Raw genomic sequence first — 7,682 nt, forward strand, 5'->3', positions numbered from 1 at the left:
TTCGTAAGTTTGGACTACATTCAACAAACGTTCACTTAACATTTTATTCAGCATTAGACAACTATTTTTCCCTTGACAAATCCGTGAAATTCCAGTGCAGAATAACAATACTGCATAGGTTGAGTAGCACGAACAGGGTGAGGGGCACAGCATTCATTACAGCCCTTGAGAGCGCACCCTGTCAAATTACAGAGGAGTAGCTGCTGCCTACACACGGCAATGGCAAGGGACGTGCATTTCAGCAGAGCTCCTTCACTCCTGCTCTGTGACCCCATGTCAGACACGGCCATAGTCAATCTACAGATCTCAGGTAAGGCTGGTCACCTGCCTCAGGCATGCAGGCAGTGCTGTGCAACAAATGCATAAAATAGAGGTGTTATGGTGCAGAAACATAAAATGAGATACAAGTGAAAAAGCCTACACCACTGTTAACGTGTCTGAAACATGTGGGATACTAATGCTTTCACTATGAATACAAGATACTTAGGAAACCCATTCTTATGCCAAACTGTTTCACATAACATACTACAAACTTATTCTAAAAGACAACTATAATGATCCAACTCACAAATACCAGCAAAACTATTCCTTGAAAAATTGCCTTATACCATGAACTGATTTTAAGGAAGAATCTGGTTTTAGATGAACAGACCGCTAACTGTAAAGGAAAATAAACAAAGCTGAAAGAGACCCTCACAGAACACCAACGCTACAGCTGGCATCAGTATGGTATTGTTCCTAAAAAGGTTACAAACACTCATTAGCCCATCCACACCTATAGTGTAAAATCACCTCTGCATTCCTTTAGTACCCTTTTTACAATTTTAGCCTACAAATAATATTACATACGGAAAAAATGAAATGTTTAAAGTTGAATGCTTGGAAGCAGTCAAAAAGCACACTAAAAAGCAAACATTTGAATTTTTTAGAAAAGAGACAGCAAGTTAAAAAAATAAAATTTGCTATTTTATATACTTATTATGTGCTGGTTTTGGTCTCCTCTCTGTCCCATCACCTCAAAGAATAATATAGAACCACAGAGGAAGGCAAAAAAAGTCAATAAAAATGGATAAAACACAAATGGTTTCCATACCAGGAGTGATTTAATAGACTAAGACTCTTGGACCAGAAAAAAAAACCACAACACATGGTGGACATAAGCAGGTGAATAAAGAACAATTATTTACTGTCTAATCCACTAATAAGAGAAATAAGTATCAGATTAAATTAGCAGTAGATGTGTTCAAGAGCAGATGTTTTCAAGAGTAAAAGTTAGAAATCAATGTTCTCATTCTGTGATACAAACTCCTACTGTAAAGACTATCTATCTCCTCTGCTAGCACCATTTAGAACAATTGCTATCTATTAATTTCTTAGCCTAATGATAGGGTCATCTACCTGTCCTGACTTCAGTTAAGAATATTTAATTTGTTGTTATCTGACCTTAAAATCAGTGACAAACATTAACACTTCTTTCACGTGGAAAATGTTTAAATTTTTAATTATATTTGTAATCAACAGAACCAATGACACTGATCAATGAATTAGCAATCAGTGGCAATTAATCAAGAATAGCATAGCCATTTCCATTTCTCAAACAAATTTTGCATCTGATCCTACCCACACTGAAATAAATGGAAGCATCTCCATGGACTTACAGACGCCAAAAAGAAATGGAGATAGCACAGATTTTCCAAGATGACTATATCATATGGTAGAGAGGTTCCTGGGGACCTTCTCCCCCATCGTGAAAATAATATTATCTCAGCTTCCTTTCTACCCAGAATGACAAGACACTTCTCTTTACCTACTTTTCTAACAACTGAAGTATACTGACTACCAAAAAAGGATTACTAAGTTATTTATTTTACCTTGTTCTCATTCAAATACTTTGTCAGATAAGTCTTACTAGTGGAAATGAAGAGATACAGTAAATAAAACTAGCAACAGAAATAATCAGCATAAATGGTTCAAACCTGACCTGATATAAAACCTGTGGATAATTTTTAAAAAAGAATAGAAAGAGAACCAGCAGCTACAAGAAGAATTGTTACTTCACTGCAAATGACAAGATTAAATATATATTGCCATGCAATGTACACTGCTATCAAACGTTCTGGAAATAAAAAGAAAGATGCCAACAACAAAAGCGGATAGCAAAAAAGGGATAAAAAATAAGGACTTTTAGCTAATTCCTACAGTTTTTAGTTAACACCACTGAATCACCACTCTAGACCAAAGTTTCGCAACAGAAAGTAAGCTGAGAAATATTTCTTTTATTTTTAGTGATTAATGATCTATGGACTGGTGTGTACAATTTATTTTAAAAGTGCACATTTTAATAATTTTAGTTACTCAAAGAAATTGTGAGAAAAAATATGCTCACAGAAATGGTATCAGTAACTGGATTCCGCATATTTCAGATAAAACAATAAATCTGTGATACAAAGGAAAAATACTACCAAGAATTTATATTTCAAAAGATTCTAGTTAGTAGGAAAACTGCTTCATTTAGACTACAAAACAAAAATACCTGTGTGTCAAACAAACCTACCAGTTTTCACATCAAAGCATATGTTCCTCTGCAGAACGTGACCTATTAGTTCACAAACTCAACATTCATTTGCTGTCCTACAATTAACTTTCAAAACCATCCCAAAGTTTCTCCATCTCACTCTAGAGACAGGTTTACACAGAAAGCAGAAAACATCTCCCACTTCCAAGAGTCAAACACTCAAAAATTACGAATTAAATGCTGACTTTAAATCCTCACTTCAATCCCCAGGTACACATTTAATTTTATATACAATATAGTACCTTTGCTTCATGCAGTCCAAAACCTGACAATATTCAGGAAAAAGCCTGAGAGTATCCGCTGTGGATCCCTCACATCATTCATTACAAAAGCTGGAAGAAGTGTAATTGAATCAGGCTGGGAATAAGGTGAAGAGAAAAATATGACCTAATGGTTAAAGCAGTTGAAAATTCTCCAGAAGACAGCAAGACACTTTCCTCTCTTTCAGATCCCCTGTATTTTGATGGGCAGTAATATAAGCAACATTTTTAACCAGGTAGCAACTGTGTGTTTTCTTTCCTGCATGCCCATCTTGAACACCAAGAGTTCCACTTTGTAAAAGTGTTAAGCATTAAAAGTGAACAGAATTCAAGAATTTCACTCTGAACACATCAACTGTTCTTATATCCAGTATGATAGTTTCATCTCAGCCCACAAGGAGCTTGTCAAAAAAAAGTCTATAGAGCATTAGAAGTTAGATTTTTTTTTTTAAAAAAAATAAGGTAGCCCATTCTATTACCTAAAAGGCAATAGAGACCTAATGGTTTTACTTATTTCAATAGATCCATAACACTACAGCGATGATGATGTAACACAAATACAACCGGGAAATTTGTAATTTTGCATGTGGCACAAGGTTTTACTGTCATCAGCAAATAATGCAGGGAATCATCCTTACAATGACAATAAAAATAATAAATACCAGGTAACACTCACTGAATAGTTTCCACTAATGACAGTGAATGAGCATAAGACAGCACTAAACAGATCCTGTGTGGCTTATCAAATCTGATACCCTGACATTTGATCCACCTCACATTTAACAAATGTGTTTAAACATGGGCCTAAGTACAAAATACGGCTTCTTACGTTTAGGCTTTATTTAATACCACTGCTACTGCTGTTCAACTCCTGCCCTGGCTGCACCAACCTGGACTCAGAAGCACTACGGCCACTTCAGGTCAGTGCTAACTTGAGGATTCCTCTGTCACCTTACACCCTTCTAGTACATGCTGCAGTGACACCTGAATATCCCAGGTAAATTGAAAGTCAAGATAAAACTGTTCCCTAGGCCAGATTCAACCTATGAGGCACATACATGATACTCCTACCTAAAAACTGTACACTGCTCATTGCTCTTTTGTTTTCTATTCTGGATTCTGGAAATTTGCAAGTAGGCATAGTTTTCGTATAACTTATATGAAGCAGTGTTCTAAATCCTCTCTCTTCTTACATCCCTAAACAAAAAATGGGTTCATGCGGTAGTTTTTGTCTTTGTTTCCCAAGGAAATGAGGGTTATATAATAAAACAGTTCTTTTCCTGCCCTGTCCTATTGCTTACAAATTCACTGGCTAATGTAAGCCAAAATTGACAGAAAGTTTTAAGAACTTAATACTTTTAGGATTCTATGTTTCATAAAAAATCAGCAGTCAAACACAAACCAAACCAAACCCCACCAAACACAGGGACAGCCAACCAGCCAATAAATTCATGCACAGCACACACTGCTGCAGCTGCTTGCTCCCAACCAAACAGCTGGCAGATGAGGAAAGAGAGGGGGGACAATCTTGTCAGAAACATTGGAGAGCTCAGTACACTTCAGAGACACCCAGAAGACACAGGGACAAAATGAAAGGTATTCAAAACCCTACATACATGACGAGGACCTTGGCATAATACATCAGGAAGGCCAAGTGTTACACTGGTAGGATCACAGGGGGGAAAGATGGGAAGCTATGTTCATTAGCCTCATTACTCTAGCAATAACTTAGTAGATGACAGCACCACCCTGCAATTCTTTCTTCTCTACTAGGTTCCTTTTATCTGTATGGCTTATTGTTCTCTTTAATGCTACTTCTCAGTTCTTAACACTAAACTCCTCACAATGGAAACCATAGGAAAGAGTTTAAATTAAAAAAGAATTAACTCAGTCTGAAAGGGTTCATCTCTAAATGTATTCCCCTCCTTGAGAAACATACTCTTTTGTAGAGCCTATACCACATTACAGCATGTTCAAGTGCAGCCCAAAAACCTGGTAAAAGTAGGATGAGGATATGCAAGATATGCAATTCTGCCTTAGGTTAAAAAGCATCCCACTGCAACCTTTACATTCTTTTCCCTCCTCCACGCAATTGCAATGTTATTTCCATTGCTAGCTCCTCACCCAGACCCGCAAAGGTCCAAAGATACCAAAGTTTTGCTATTGCTTAAAAGAGGAAAAGCAGCATAAAGAAACCAAATTAATATTGCCATAAGGAATATTACCACCGTGATGCTGAAGGATTCTCAGAAGTGAACCCTCAACTCTCTCTCTTTCCAATCCCAGCAAACTGCCACAAGACCCCAGGCCTGGGCAGCTGTAGGTCAGAGAATCTTAACCACAGACTGCCTACCAGTCTGGGCTTACCACTGCTTTCAGTTTGGCCTTACTCTCTACCATATTTGCCATCCTCCCTGTTCTGATACTCTCTGTATTAGATTAATTTAACCTTTCCCTATGAAAAAGTGGAAATCTTAAGCAATAAATAAACTTGCATCTTAAATTAGAGCTCCTACTTAATACTACCACTACTTTTGTTTTGGAAGAAAAATATACAGAAATAAGAACTGTAAATACAAGTCTTTAACCTAATTTGAGTCAAAACTTTTCCAAATGGGTTGCTCTCTGCTGTTTCCCAGCAAATCTGAGATTGCCTGACCTATGCAAACTCTACAACTGATGTCCTTACAAAGAAATAAAAAAGAACATGTTTTAACATGACGTTAACTTTCTAAAGAAAACAATGTAATTGTTCCTACAATCAACTAAATTAGGGCTTTGAACTTGGTCACATGAAGAATACTTGTCTTTTAAAAGTCTGTCAGTGATCATAACAGAAAAAAGTTAAAAATCATTGTCACTGACCAAAATGACAACGGTCATTGACCATGGCTGATGGCTCCCTGGTTGTCTATGACACTTGATACAAAAAGCCTCACTTTACAAAAACTTTGGGTTTTAGTGTTAGAATTGATGTAAACTGGTATGTCACAAAGTGACAATGGAAACAGTACTGACAGATTTTCAAGAACAGCCCAAAGTACTGCATTTCTTGCAGCTAACAAATCCTATTTTAATTTGAGTTCTTTTAAATTTTGTGCACTCTTCACATATAACTATGTCCTGCTTTGATGGAGCTTTTAACTATTTTGTATTTATTCTTCAATCAGAAGTTTTCAACCTTGCTTATTTCCCATGCCTTTACCAAAAGAATCTGGAGAACCACAGTGTCTTTAAAACTGAGCAAAGTATTCTCCCTATTTACTTACTTAAATACATTTACAAATTTACTTGGACACAATGTAATTTTTGGTTTTTGACACTTTAGACTAGAAGTCCTGTGGTTTGATCCTGACTTCAAGAGTCAGTATTCACCTGCTCATATTTTTAACACTGCTGGCCAGGAAATAGCATTGCTAAACAGTCAAGGCAAGGTACTCTTGCACAAACAGGAGGGAGAGAACACCAAGATGAAGAATAACAATTGTAACACCCACTAACAAATTTACAGCAATCCGCTATTCGGTTGAAAACAAAGAGGAGAATGCATGCCTGCTACGGACTACAGCAAAAAAATACATTGCATTTTCTGTCTTCAGGAAGAGTATTAAATCAAAACCTAGCAGATCACTTACATGATTGGATATTTTTTTTAATCCCACCTCACATTTATCTGTAAACTATGCACCCAATTTTCTCAAGAGCTTAAGTCCCATTTTGGCAATTTCACATAAATGTTTACAAGACAGCTGGGCTATTTCTAAAGTCTGGCCCTAATGAGAAGTATTGCATTCTTTTCAAAAGCTAGATTGCTCAATTAATTCATGAATATTTGCTTTAACTTTTCAGAAGTAACAACTTAACTCCTCTGAATATATTAAACATGAATTTCACATTTTGTGAATAATTTCAGATCTAACAAATTCTCACAGATTTCTGGGATGATGCAGCCTCAAATGAAAACAGACAGATTTTGAAGGATTGACAATTTTCTTTTCTGAGCTTGAGTTATGTAAAAAGTGCAGACCCAGCAGAAATTTTTGCTATCTTCTTGACAATATTAAGAGGGCTTTTCAGCAGAAAAGAACCTAGCCAACTTAAAGCTGGCCAACTTAGACTCCTGGTGCACACAGCTTCCAAGACAGGGTGAACACGCAGCTTTGCTTGCGCAGTGCAACTTCTCCTTACAGAGGCCTGAATTACTAATTCAAGGGAACTGACAGCACTGAAGCATCCCACACGCAAAACAAACAAGAACAGTTTGTTTCCCCCCCCCCCGTTTTCCTAGATTCTTGAAGTTATAACAACAGATGCTTTCAGAAAGAAACATCACGGTTGAAGAAGCAGCATAGCTTAAGACCTTCTTTTGCTGGAAATAAAGTTCTGGGATTTATTCTTTTTAAGGATTTTCAAGGAGGTGCAAAATTACTCTCAGAACCGACAGGAAAGGTTTGGAAACAAAGCTCAGAAGCCCTGCCTTTGAAGATGACCATCTCCAAACAAACCCAACAAGTGTCTAGTACATCTCACGCCTTTGTTGTTGTTGGTTTTAAGTGATGACTAGAAAGATCTGCGGACACAAGCTTCTACACAGCCTGTTAGCTCTCGGCAAGCAGCAGCTGGGCAACCGGCAGAGAGCGGGGAACCTCCCTCGCCTGGGGAATCAGTTTTCGGAGACTTCAGGGCCAGGAGGGACGACGAGTTTCAAAGCAGTTGGCAAAGTCTCTCCGGGGAGGACGGATAAGGCTGCGCACCTTCAGCGACTGGCATCGACACCCGGGGCGCGGGTCGTTCCGAGACAGCGCTCTGGGACCCGGCGGCGGGCAGGGGCGGCACGAACCCGGCCC

The sequence above is a fragment of the Charadrius vociferus genome, unplaced genomic scaffold, assembly GCF_000708025.1.
Source record: "Charadrius vociferus isolate BGI_N301 unplaced genomic scaffold, ASM70802v2 scaffold340, whole genome shotgun sequence".
Lineage (NCBI taxonomy): Eukaryota > Metazoa > Chordata > Aves > Charadriiformes > Charadriidae > Charadrius > Charadrius vociferus.